Source organism: Theropithecus gelada, chromosome 7b (genome assembly GCF_003255815.1).
Source record: "Theropithecus gelada isolate Dixy chromosome 7b, Tgel_1.0, whole genome shotgun sequence".
NCBI lineage: Eukaryota > Metazoa > Chordata > Mammalia > Primates > Cercopithecidae > Theropithecus > Theropithecus gelada.
Genome location: NC_037675.1, coordinates 100899702 through 100912522, shown reverse-complemented (window position 1 = coordinate 100912522; position 12821 = coordinate 100899702). Strand labels below are relative to the sequence as shown.

Here is a 12821-nt window from a genome sequence, read left to right as displayed (position 1 = left end):
GTGGCTCCTCCTCTAGGAGAGTTAAATACCAAGGTGTGCACATGGGTGGTGGAGTTCTGCCTGACCCTCTGACTTTGGCGAGATAGTTGGCTAACCATCTTGGGGAGGGTAGGACTTCTTAGTTCAGCAAACCTGCTGCAGTGTTATTTTGTGTGCCAATGCAGAAATTAACCATTATTATTTCTAGTCCTATTTCTTCTGGTCTGGTGCAGTTTAATTTAAAAGAAGTAGGGAGAAGTGGAACTAGTTTGCTGTGATTTAGTCCATCAGCGCTCCCTATGGACTGCCTCGTCCCTCCTGCTCCATGGGGCACCCTCCGTAGCCCCATGTCCTCACTGCCATCTCCTCAGCTTCTGCTCCCGGGCGCTGAGTGTTGTGAAGTTTCCAGGTGCCATAACAGTTAGTGCAAGGTGAGTCTAGCCTTCTCAGCCTGGTCAGTGAGTCTCCTCCCTGCCTGGAAAAGGCACAGTTGTGTCTTACCGGCTTCTTTCTCACTTCCCTGGGTACAGATTCAGGGTCTCTGTGTCTCAGCTCTTCCTGGGCTCCCCTCATTCCTGCACTGCTGAGAAAACTGAGACCATGTAACAAGAACTTCCTTTCCTTTTGTCTCCACCTGAGTTTCTTGTGTCCTCCTTTCCTCCCTTCCCTCTGAGGAAGGGTCTCCTCTTGGAACGAATGGAAGCCCTGGGGCCTGGTCAGGAACTCTGGTCAGGAGCTCGGCGACGCCAGCCCTGTGTTGTCACTCTTTCTTTGTGTCCTGGCTTTATCTCCTTGGTTTACAGACAGCCCCCATGCCTTTGAGATGATGTCCTGTCTGTCTTCCACCTTTAATCACAACATTTATTAAGAGCATTCCACACTGAGAGTTCTTCCAGCCCCAGCAGCCTGGCTGTCCCGGTCCGGAAGTGTGATGTCCTCTGGGAGGACCCGGGGTCTGGCTTCTCTCCCTGCCCAGTCTCCTTGTCCTCCTCACGTTCCTGTTTCCTTCTTCCTGCTCTTCTGAATCTCCAGGCTTTTCTGACCCTACCATTCCTGTCCCCTGAATGTAAGAGGTCTCCAAGTTTCTGGGCTCCGAGTTAGGAGTCAGCTAAGCTGGATTTCAAAACCCAGTTCTGAAGTCTTTTCTCATCTATGACTATAGTCAAACATCTTACAGTAAAAGATAGCTTAAGTCAGTCTATTGGATTTCCTGCATTCTATTCCAAGTGAACAATTTAATAATTATCTGTTTTCTAGGTAGTGCTTAAAAGATCTGCACTGATTAAACTATTCTTTCATTGAAAATTTGTTCCAGAAATCGAATGCTCTAACAAAATGGTATCATTCTTAACAATGTGAGATAGTATTTCCTCTGGAAAAAAAAAAGAGAGTGAAATTCATTTTACCACTATTGATCAGTAGAGCATTTAATTAAGAAAATATAAGGCAAAGTATAATTTTTATGAAAAAGGAAGTAATCAGACTTGAAATTCTGACTTGTGCTACTTGGATATCCCTTGGCTGTTCTCATAAGAGAAACCAGATACAGGTGGGCGCACTCCCTGCGTGGTTTGGCCTTGCTTCTTTGTTCTTCCAGATTTTACCTCCTGTTCAATTTAAGACAGAGTGTAACTTTAACAGTACTTAACGGAAGTATCGTGAATGACTTTTTTTCTAACGTATCTTAATGCTGATGGAGAAATAGCAAGTACTGATGGCATCTTAGTGCCTGCCTTTTTTTTTTTTTTTTTTTTTTGTATAACAGTGCTTAAGAGCCTTCTGGTACCTATTTTGGACTCCTAATGAAATGAGAAAGGCAATTTTAAAAAATCAACTGAAGATAATATGAAATAGTTTCGCTTAATAACAAACCTCTCAGGTACTCTACCCAAAGGTATGGAGATTTTAAATTACATTTGGTTATTCAAGTGTCTTGACTTACTATAATACCATTCTATTTTGACTCTAATAAATTATAATCCTATAATTCAGTTCGTTGCAGTTTTAATGGGACATTTTACTAGTAATGTTAAAATATTTGTTTTATTTGTCAAATTTCAGGGTAATATGTTTGAGGGTTCCCTTCTCAGAGGATATGAGAAAAGGTTACTTAGATTTTGAGAGCTGTAGCTCTTTCTCAGTGACTGTATATTATAAACAAAGAAGTTTTGTTCCTTCCATCGGAAAGGCCTTTACACCTCTCCACTGTAGGTGAGAACAGTAATTTGGCTCTATCTAGAACAACCCAGGGACAGTGTAGCGGATTTTCTCTTTGATTGGTACCTGTGAACACTCTTCGAGCATGGGGAATAGAGAAAAGGAGGAAATATGAGTAACTGGAAACTGCTTCCCTCAGGTAACTGAGCTTCCTGAGGTGGAGGAGTGGAGCCAGCGCAACTGCGACTTGCTGGTGTCCACAGACCCTCTGTCCCCAGGCGCCTGGGGGGCCATGGGGCTCCGCAGAGTCACACACTGAGCCTTTGATGGGGAAGGGGTTTTGAGCTGTATTTTCTTCCCTGCATCCTCACTCCCCACTCCCCTCCTCTGTGACCAGCAGCCGGGTATGGTACAGCGGGACCTTTACCTTAGATTTTGTTATCAGTGAGTTTTACCTAAGTAAACTCCTGGCAGCTGGTGACAAGGCAGTGTATGTGATGTATGGGTTTAGATGGTGCTCTTGAGAATGTGGCTGTCTCAGGCTCAGTCAATTGCGGCAGTCCTCCTAAATCAATGGGATTGACTTACTACATCAGGATTTGGCTTGTCTTTTTTAGAACCCCAACAGTTTACAGAGATGGGTTCTCAGATTCTGGGGTGTACCCCTAGAGCTCATTCCTTGTGAGCTCCTCATAGACTACTCAACTTCCTTTAGGCTTAAAGGCAGAATGTTTAAGGGGCCAAAGTTCATTTCCCTGACAACGTGACAATAAGGAGAGTTGAAAGTAGCCAAAAAGATAATGCTAGTATAATAACTTGATGTACTGGTTTAATGATTGGCAAAGCTGTGGGGTGTCTTTGAGGCTGTTAAGAGTTATCATAAAAATGATAGGAATTCCAGATGATGGAATATTGGAAATTGTTGGGACATCGATGTGGCATCATTCTAGTGAAGAAAATGCCAAATACGACCTTTCTTATACATGTATTTGATACATGTGTTTTCTGCACAAAACTTCTTCATGTGCATGGTGAACAGAATTAGGCCAGATAATCTAAGTTACCATCCAGGACTGAAATTTTATGACTGAAGACTTTCAGCCAAACATGGTATTCTTTCTGATAGTGTGGGAAATAATAGACTCACTGTCTTAGTTTTGCTAATGTTGCCTGCCTTTAAACTTCATAATGCCTCTTATAATACCTCTATGGTGAATTTTAAATGAGAACAGTATTTACCAAGCATTTTTCTGGAATTTCACCAAGCAAAAATATATTGACTTTACTAGACTTTATAAGACTTTATAAAAGTAGGACAACTAGATTGCCTTTGCCTTGAAGTAAACTCTGGAAAACTCGTGTCTGGGTTGTTACCTAGCTTCATCATTTATTAACTGGTAAACTTGAGTATGCTTTTAATGTCTCTGTCCCTGAGTTTCCTCATCTGTAGAATGAGGCTAATAAGTGCCATTTCGTAGGAATTGAGGTGATTAAATTATATGCACATAGAGTTCTCGATAGAGTGCCTGGCACAGAGCGCTCAGCAAATGGTGACTGCTAGTGTCTGTCTCCCTTTCCCACTCTTTCCCGTGGAGATGACAGAGAGCTGCTTATATACCAAGCCAAGGTCATGCCTTTCTAGGACAGGAGTTTATCTACATGCTCTGAATGTCAGTTACCTTGTAAAGGAAATTGGTTTCATTATGGTGGTCCTAATGTTCTTCTCTTGTAAATGACTGATTACTCTGATCATGCCAGATTGACTCATTTAAACAGAGTCCAAGGTAGTTTTCCTGAATTATTGAAACCCAAAATTGCTGAAATTAAAACTAAAACAATATATTATGAAACTGATGATAATACATAATTCTAGCCTACTTTTTTGATACATTCTAGCCTGCTTATAAAATAATAACGATTTTTGCCGTTCTGTTTATTTCTAGTTTCTTTAATAAGATGGAGGAGTTGCAGGTATATATACCTTTTGAATAAGCTTTGATTGCTTGGTGGAGTTGACTTTTTGCAGACCAGAGAATGAGGCTTGATCATGGTTTAGAGTCCCTAAGTCAATCAGCAGATTGAGATGTTGGGGGTGGGGGTGGGGAGACAGGTGGTGTCAAAAGGCAAAGAAACGAAAGATTTACTATCTTTAAAGAAGACAGCAGTAGCTTGTCTGCCCCCCTTTTCCAATGAGGAAATGGCAGCACAAGTGGGTTGGGCAGCATGCTGCGATGACCTGGCAGGTGCCCAGCCTCACCTCTTCGAAGGGTGTGTGCTACATGCTTGGGGTGAGTTGGGGGTGGGGGGAGATTTGGTGACCATTTGGTACGGAGGACTGGTGGGCTTGATCTCTGTTGTTTGTCTTTGGATTCTTAGAGCTTTCTCAAATGGGTTTAAAGAGAGATTTGGGGAAAAAAATGAGAAGATTCTCTGACCCCTAGATGGTAGAAAAATACTCTGTTCGTAAGAGAGGAAACACAGGACAGAAGGATGTGGAAAGCTGTGTTTTTTGAAGCCTGTAGTCACTGCCTTGGTGTGGCAGGGGTGCCCGCATGGGCTGGAGCTTTCCGAAGAGGAATGTGGAGATCAGATTCCCCTGGGGTTGCCAGTCCGTGGTGCAGCCTCTCAGCACCTTTGGAATCACAGCTCTCCTCCGCTGTCCCAGGAAAAACGGCAGAAGTGTATCTTCTCGCTTGGAGAAAGAAGATTTTTTTTTGTCCCATTCCAGCAGGTGTAGTTAAAAATAAAAATAAATTTTAAAAAAGAAGAGGAATTATTTGAATGAGGCACTGAGCAAGGCACTGAGGACTCACAGGTGGTCAGAGAAGACATGGTCCCTGCCTTGCTGAGCCTGCCTGTGGGGACTGCGGGGGAAGAGATGCTAATCAAATGGCCACAGCGCATGCAGTTGTGAGGGGCAGACTGCGGCCCGCGTGGAAAAGGCAGGAACAGGGCAGGAGGATCAACAGGGACCTGGAGATTGGAGAAGGTGGCCCGGAAGAAGAGGGATTTGCACGACCTTGCGTACCATCCTTTTGTGGTTTTTTGGTCACTTATCTGTCTTCACTGCTAGGCAGTACCCCTGATGATATCAGTGATGTACAGTGCCTTCCACTTCCGAGGCGCTCAAGAAATAAAATATGTGTTGAATGAATGAATTTCTAGTCTTAACCTATCTTCAACTTTTTTCTAAGTCAATAAATATTTGTTGAGTGAATAATTGACAATCAAAAATGTTGATTGTGACTAAATTTGGTTCATATGAATTGGTTGCCCATCATAGAGTATACAAATGGTAGCTAATAAGGTTTTTAAACAGATATATCTTTTGTAGTGTTTCAACAAATTTTAATTAAATTTAACTGGATGTAGATTATAGATTCAGTGTCTTCCAGTAGGAGAAAAAGTTCTTCCATCATAAGGTAATTTTATAAATTTATTGAACAGTGTTATTTCTCCACTAATTTCATTTTCTTAATTTTTTAAAATTATAAGGTAATACAGATTTGTCATAGAAAAATTATATATAAGCAAAAGGCAGAAAATCTTAATGTGTATTGATGTATTTAAATTTTTATTTCATCATATCGAGTGAATTCAAAGAACTTTATGATGAAAAATTCCCTGAAGAGTTGGATATAATCTATGCTTAAAAATAAACGTCTTAAAAATTGATTTTTTTCCCTCAAGAGCTAAACATGTGAATCATTTTTTGATTCTGATTTATGGTCAACAAAACTTAATTTTTGATTCAAGAGATACTTTGCAATTTGTCATTCTGTTAAACTGTATTATATCCACTTAGAAAATAAAATACCAGCAGACGGGTTGATCAGCCTCCTAGAAACTCGCTGTCTTGCATGCTGTTTGTGAGCCTTCATTTGGGGGTAGAAAGGGGAAACCTCAAGGTATTTAGTGTAAAATTTTCTCCTACCTGCCATCTTTTCCATCTTTCCAATATTCAACTTTCTTCGTTTTGTTTCTCTTCCCCCATTTCTCCTCACTCTGCTTCCTTCTGGGGATGTCCCTCTTCTTACTCTCTCTCTGGTCCCATTCCCTCTCTGATTGGTGCAGTATTGCTTTGAAAAGGAAGGGGGTCTCAATAGGCCCGTAGGATGGGCCGATGGAGCTGTCTTTTGCACCTCCTCTTTCTCCTTAATTTTTACAAAGCACGTGTATTTGCCAAGGCCATGGATCCACAGTGGGCCTAGGAAGGATGCCACAGGCTGTCCTGCTCAGGAATTTGTCAGACCAGAGATCTCTTGGTTATGTGAGATAGGGTCACGTTTCTGAAACTTACAAAATTGCATCCACCCCAAAAGGCCAAATGTGAGAGTTTGTGACTGATCTCATTCTTGCAGAAGGAAGGAAAATGAAACCATTCCTGTAGTTAGGTATGTCTGTTCCTGGCTAATTAGCCCCTGACTATCTCTTTTAATATATGCTTAAGGAGTAAAGCAAAACACGATCCAGCTGGATTTTAGTCAGAAAAATTTAATTGCATGGTGTTACGGTTTTTTATCAGAACAAGTTAGGTACAACTTCTAAATTATATTTTGTCATTTCTGATACTATAGTCATCCAACAGGGCAGAGTCACTGAACTCTTCCATAAATATATTTTGAAATTAATAATTATGCATTATGGCAGGATGTAAATTCTTTAACATACAGTATTTAGAAGAGTCATTTCTATGAGCAACTTTCCTTTTTGTATAGTTAAATGCCTCATTGAAGGTGATTAATATATTCAACCTGTTTTTCTTTAAAAATCAGTCTAGGTAGAGAAGAATATTCTTTAGGAAAGTAAATATCTGATTTTGAGAAATGTTTGTATCCTAGAGGCCACTTGTGTGTTCTAATATATATATTTTTTTCTTCGGAGCATTTTGAATATATCTTTAGGTTAAATATGGTCTTTTGAGAATTGTTTTAGGAACTTCCTCTCCATATATTTATGGAAATACTTACCTTCATTTTATTTTAAAAATGCTTATTGTTAAATGTTTAAAAAACACGAAAAACAAAAAAGCCTTAACTCAAATGTATTTTGTTCCTGTGCAGAGCTGTTAATGTTTCAAAGCTGTTTCATGTACTAGATGTTTCTGAATTAGGGATTCACATAATAATGAATTCTGCTTATTTTGGTTCTCCACAAAGGTTTGTTGTATGAGCTTAAAATAAGCCTGCTGCTGATTTGTGTAACACATATTAACTGTTTGTTTAGTTTAAGTGCATGTCTGTATCTCTCATTTCTGATCACCCTGGAACATTTGCATGCCACGCAGCAGCCATCTTCTTTTATACTTTATTAAATATCTGTCAATTATAAATATCAAGGTTTTACATTAATGTCAAGATAGTACATCAAAAATTCATGGAATATGTGACTTTTTCCAAGGGTATTTAATACTTAATGCATTTGTGTCATTTTTCTTTCCAGAGATATTGACAGGTTTTATTAAGTGTTTGTTAGGGAGATTTCATTTTTATCAAGGGACTATAAAGAGAAGCTGCATGCTAAATCAATTTTTTAAAGCCAGAATATTGTTCATTTTTTCATCTTCAAACACTTATAATCCATAGGTTTTATTTAAATTTCTTCTTGGTTTATTTTTGTTTTATGTGAGTGATAGTTCAAGACAGAACTTTAATAAGGATCAAATATGCTGACTGTAGTGGTTTTTAATTTCCTTAAGCATAGCTACCAGACCCATGCAATATGGTAAATTCTTCAAAATGTCATACTTACATATTTAGCAATATTGCTCTTTTTTATTGAAGCCAAACAAACAATTTTAGATATTAATCTTTCCCAAACATAGTGATTATTTTGTACTCGGTACAATATTACTGTGTCTCACGTGGAATGCCTCCTTTTGCTGGAAGAGGAAGGGGAAGAGTGCGTCCCTGGGTTGCCTGGCTCTGTAGTGCTTCAGGCCTGATTATGAGCCATGGCAATGGTTCATTTCTCCATCTTCATGTGTTTATTGTGCTCAAGAAAGTAAAAATATTAATCACTTAAAAAATCTGGAGAAAATCCATGGCTAGTTTATCTGCCTGTATTTATTGGGAGGTGTGGGCTGAGGAGGTACCGCTTCAGGAGACCCCGTCGCCTGCTGCTGTTGGGCCCCGGTGCCTGACAGGCCCTCTCACTGTCCTGTTTCTGACAGTGGCAGGCAGAAGCTTCTCAGGGACCCTCCTCACGCATCCCATGTGTGTCTGTGTCTTTGGAATCTACAGTTACAATTGGTTTGGAAGCTAAAACCAATTGGCTGCAGAGAGTATGTTTTCTGTTTTAATTCTACATTTTTATTTTTAAAGTGCAAGCTAGGAATATCTTCTATTGAAAAGGCTATTGTGATCAACAAAACCTATATAAGCACCACTTTGCTTCAGTAAGTGAGGAACGCTCAGTTATCCTCTGTATAATGTATAAGCTTAAATATTTTCATCTAAGGATATTTTAGGAACTTTCCAGTAATTTCAGATTAATAATTTTTGGAAGATTTTTTTTTTTTTTTTTTTTTTTTTTTTGAGACGGAGTTTTGTTTTTTTTCCCCGCCTGGAGGGGGGGGGCGGATCTCTGCTCACTGCAAGCTCCGCCTCCCGGGTTTACGCCATTCTCCTGGCTCAGCCTCCCGAGTAGCTGGGACTACAGGCGCCCGCCACCTCGCCCGGCTAGTTTTTTGTACTTTTTTTTTTAGTAGAGACGGGGTTTCACCGTGTTAGCCAGGATGGTCTCGATCTCCTGACCTTGTGATCCGCCCGTCTCGGCCTCCCAAAGTGCTGGGATTACAGGCTTGAGCCACCGCGCCCGGCCAGAAGATGTGTTTTAACTTGGTCTTTAACAGGGAAAAAGGTTTTTTTTGTTTGTGGTTTTTTTTTTTTTTTAATACAGTCATTGTCTGAGCTTAAATGAAAATTATTTGGGATGGACATTTGTTTTATCCTTGTTCACTTCTTCAGAATAAGTAAAAGCATTTATTTTCAAAATTAAATATTTTTTACATATGAATATTTTTGACATTTGAATGTCTCAAGATTCTTATAAAACTATTATATAATAGTTTTTAGAGGTAGCAGAGATTTTTCTTTTTAGAAACCAAATTTTACTTGGGTAAAGCTGAAGTCGTAGCTGTTTTTGATAAGCCCAGTTTTGGTTTACAGTAAGTTGCTTTAAAGGCCTTGCCCTGGGAAATACCAAGAACTCTGTGACTGTAGTCTACTCTCCCAAGATGCCAGTAGGTGGCGGTAGTGTCACAGTAGTGAGAGCTCTGTGGAGAGAAAGTTATTTCCTTTCTCCCTTAGTGTCACATTTTGCTTCAGTGTCACTGTTAAGTGCATGTGTCAGTGGCAGAATCTTTTTTTTAACCAGAATTATGTACACTGTGTACACCCTATTTCTTAAGAAGATAAGAACAACTATTTCTAACAGATTCTGCAAATATTATGTAACCATGCAGCCAAAATGATCTTCAGAATTAACTGAAGAATGCATTGACACATTTTTTTCTTGAGTCTTTTTTTTTATTTAAATGATTTCATCCTGACTGTGAGCATGGGCTTATGTGTTGGGTAAGAAGTGTGTATGAATAGCAGGAAGAGAAACATTTTGAAGAGTTAATTTTCCGTCTCTTGACAGAGATCACCCATGTTTGGATAGTCGTGTAGGGTCCAAGGCTACTTAAAGATATTTGAGAGTTAGAAGACACTTCAAGTTATTTTTAGATTTAGCATTTCGAGATTTAGCATTCCAGTTTTGAATATTGTCATCTTTTCTGCTGTTTCATAAGTCAAACTTCTTAGTGGGGGTTTCAAATTTTTAGACATAGAGATTTAGCAATGGAACTTACTAACTTCCTACAGTTTAATTCTACAGTTTAAATGAATTAAAATTTGTAAAAATAACAAAAACGACACTTTCCCATTTCCTAGAGTATGAAAACAGGCAGGATGTGCAAAGTTCCCAGTTGATCGGGTAATGCGAAGTTTCGTTTTATTGTAAGTGAAAGAAAGTTTTAGCAATGGAATTCCTTTTCTTTACACTTTTGAAGTTTTTTTGTGGTATTTCTTGTGATCAAGTTAGTTTTTTGGGGAAGGGTAGTTCTTATATACCAATTTGTACTTTAGTAAGGAAAGACCTGAACACTGATGTGGTTAAGTTTAATAATTAAATTGAAAACATTTTTAGGACTCTTAGAACATAACCTTGCATTTCATCTGTTACAAAGAAAAGGGATTTATAATCCTTTGGGTATATACCCAGTAATGGGATGGCTGGGTCATATGGTACTTCTAGTTCTAGATCCTTGAGGAATCACCATTCTGTTTTCCATAATGGTTGAACTAGTTTACAATCCCACCAACAGTGTAAAAGTGTTCCTATTTCTCCACATCCTCTCCAGCACCTGTTGTTTCCTGACTTTTTAATGATCGCCATTCTAACTGGTGTGAGATGGTATCTCATTGTGGTTTTGATTTGCATTTCTCTGATGGCCAGTGATGATGAGCATTTTTCATGTGTCTGTTGGCTGTATGAATGTCTTCTTTTGAGAAATATCTGTTCATATCCTTTGCCCACTTTTTGATGGGGTTGGTTGTTTTTTTCTTGTAAATTTGTTTGAGTTCTTTGTAGGTTCTGGATATTAGCCCTTTGTCAGATGAGTAGATTGCAAAAATTTTCTCCCATTCTGTAGGTTGCCTGTTCACTCTGATGGTAGTTTCTTTTGCTGTGCAGAAGCTCTTTAGTTTAATGAGATCCCATTTGTCAATTTTGGCTTTTGCTGCTGTTGCTTTTGGTGTTTTAGACATGAAGTCTTTGCCCATGCCTATGTCCTTGGGAAGGGGAACATCACACACTGGGGCCTATCATGGGGAGGGGGGAGGGGGGAGGAATTGCACTGGGAGTTATACCTGATGTAAATGACGAGTTGATGGGTGCTGACGAGTTGATGGGTGCAGCACACCAACATGGCACAAGTATACATATGTAACAAACCTGCACGTTATGCACATGTACCCTAGAACTTAAAGTATAATAATAATAAATAAAATTAAAAAAAAAAAAAGAAAAGGGAGTGAGAAGCTTCAATCCTGTAGGATTCTCACCTGTCTTCACCAAGTTGGTGATCCTCCCAGCCCCCTCCCGCTGTAGAATTTCCGCATCTTCCTGTATTAGCTAGAAAATGCCCCTGGACAGTATGTTATTTTATATGTTGACTTACAATATGCCTGTATTAATTTCATTTTTATCACAGAACACATTTTAAAAATTATGTGAATAGCCGGCTCGGCGTGGTGGCTCATGCCTGTAATCTCAGCTCTTTGGAATGCCAAGGCGGGAGGATCACGAGGTCAGGAGTTCGAGAGCAGCTTGACCAATATGGTGAAACCTCGTCTTTACTAAAAACACACACACACACACACACAATTAGCTGGGTGTGATGGCACACGCTTATAGTTCCAGCTACTCGGGAGGCTGAGGCAGGAGAATCCATTGAACCCAGGAGGCTGAGGTTGCAGTGAGCTGAGATGGCGCCACTGCACTCCAGTCTGGGCAACAGAGCGAGACTCCATCTCAAAAAAAAAAAAATTATGTGAATATATTTTTATATTTTGACATTTCTTCCAAAGGGTTAAAACTGGGCTAAAAGACTCAAGGGGGAGAGAGGGGCACCTGGGAGCTAACACCCAATTGGCAGCCTTTTGTAATACATAATTTGCCTAAAATTGTGCACTGAGCACAAGCTTTTGTTTTCTAATTGATTTACGGTTTTAGCTACTTTTACCTCATCCCCTACTGTCCTGTGTAGGGTGCCAGCGAGTACATTACAGTGAGCGATGATAAATTACAGTGCACTTGTGATGCCAATGCATCAGGAGTGAAAACTGCAGGCTACATGGAGCTTCCTGCATTAACAGTGGTGCGGAGACCCGGCTTCAGCAGGATTTCATTTGTATCTCAGAAATAACCATTTGTTCGTTTGATCACTTACTACAATCTATCAGACTGTAATTGAAACTGAAGATTAAAATTATACTGTTACAACTTTTAATTTCTTAATTGAGACAAAGTTTTTAAGTGCTTGAAAGGCCTAAGGTGGGGGACATGGTAAAGAGAGAATAGGAAATCTATATAATTTCTCTTAAAAGTGAAGTTTTAGTATTTTTACCAAATATTCTCTTGTCCAGGAAAAAAGTAAAATTTAAATATGCTGATCTGTTGTTATCCTGTGTGTTTGTGAAGTTTATTTTATAATCTCACAAACCTGCACTTCTCCTGATTTTCCGTGCTTGATCCGCATTTGCCGTGTATATGATTCATGTGCAAACACCAAGTTGATTCCCATCAAATGACTTAAGTCAGAGAGAAATGAAAGAGCTTCCAACTGATTAGAGTGCCTTTAATTGTTCCTTTTGTTGACATGGGATTTGAACCCTCTCAGAAGGCCTGTGTGGTACATCATGGCATGAGGTACAGAGCGGGGCCAGGACGGACCTGGCTTGGGCGGCTTCGCGTTTCTGCTTAAATCCAGTGCTCATCGCGTGGGTGTGCCTGCCTTTTGTAAAGTCGGTCCACCTTAAATTGTGTTTTGCGCGGTGTCCGTGGGTGCTAGTATCGCAATATGAAGAAGCAGATTTATGGCGGCTGCTGGGCACAACAAATTAAGTTGACAGTGATGT

The 12821-nt window shown here is 39.7% G+C and overlaps 1 protein-coding gene across 4 annotated transcripts in view; it reads left to right on the top strand.

Moving 5' to 3' along the window:
* The window catches only part of SETD3 (SET domain containing 3), an 85659-nt gene that overhangs the window by 56221 nt on the left and 16617 nt on the right, over positions 1–12821 (top strand). The gene's annotated exons all lie outside the window — the stretch shown is intronic.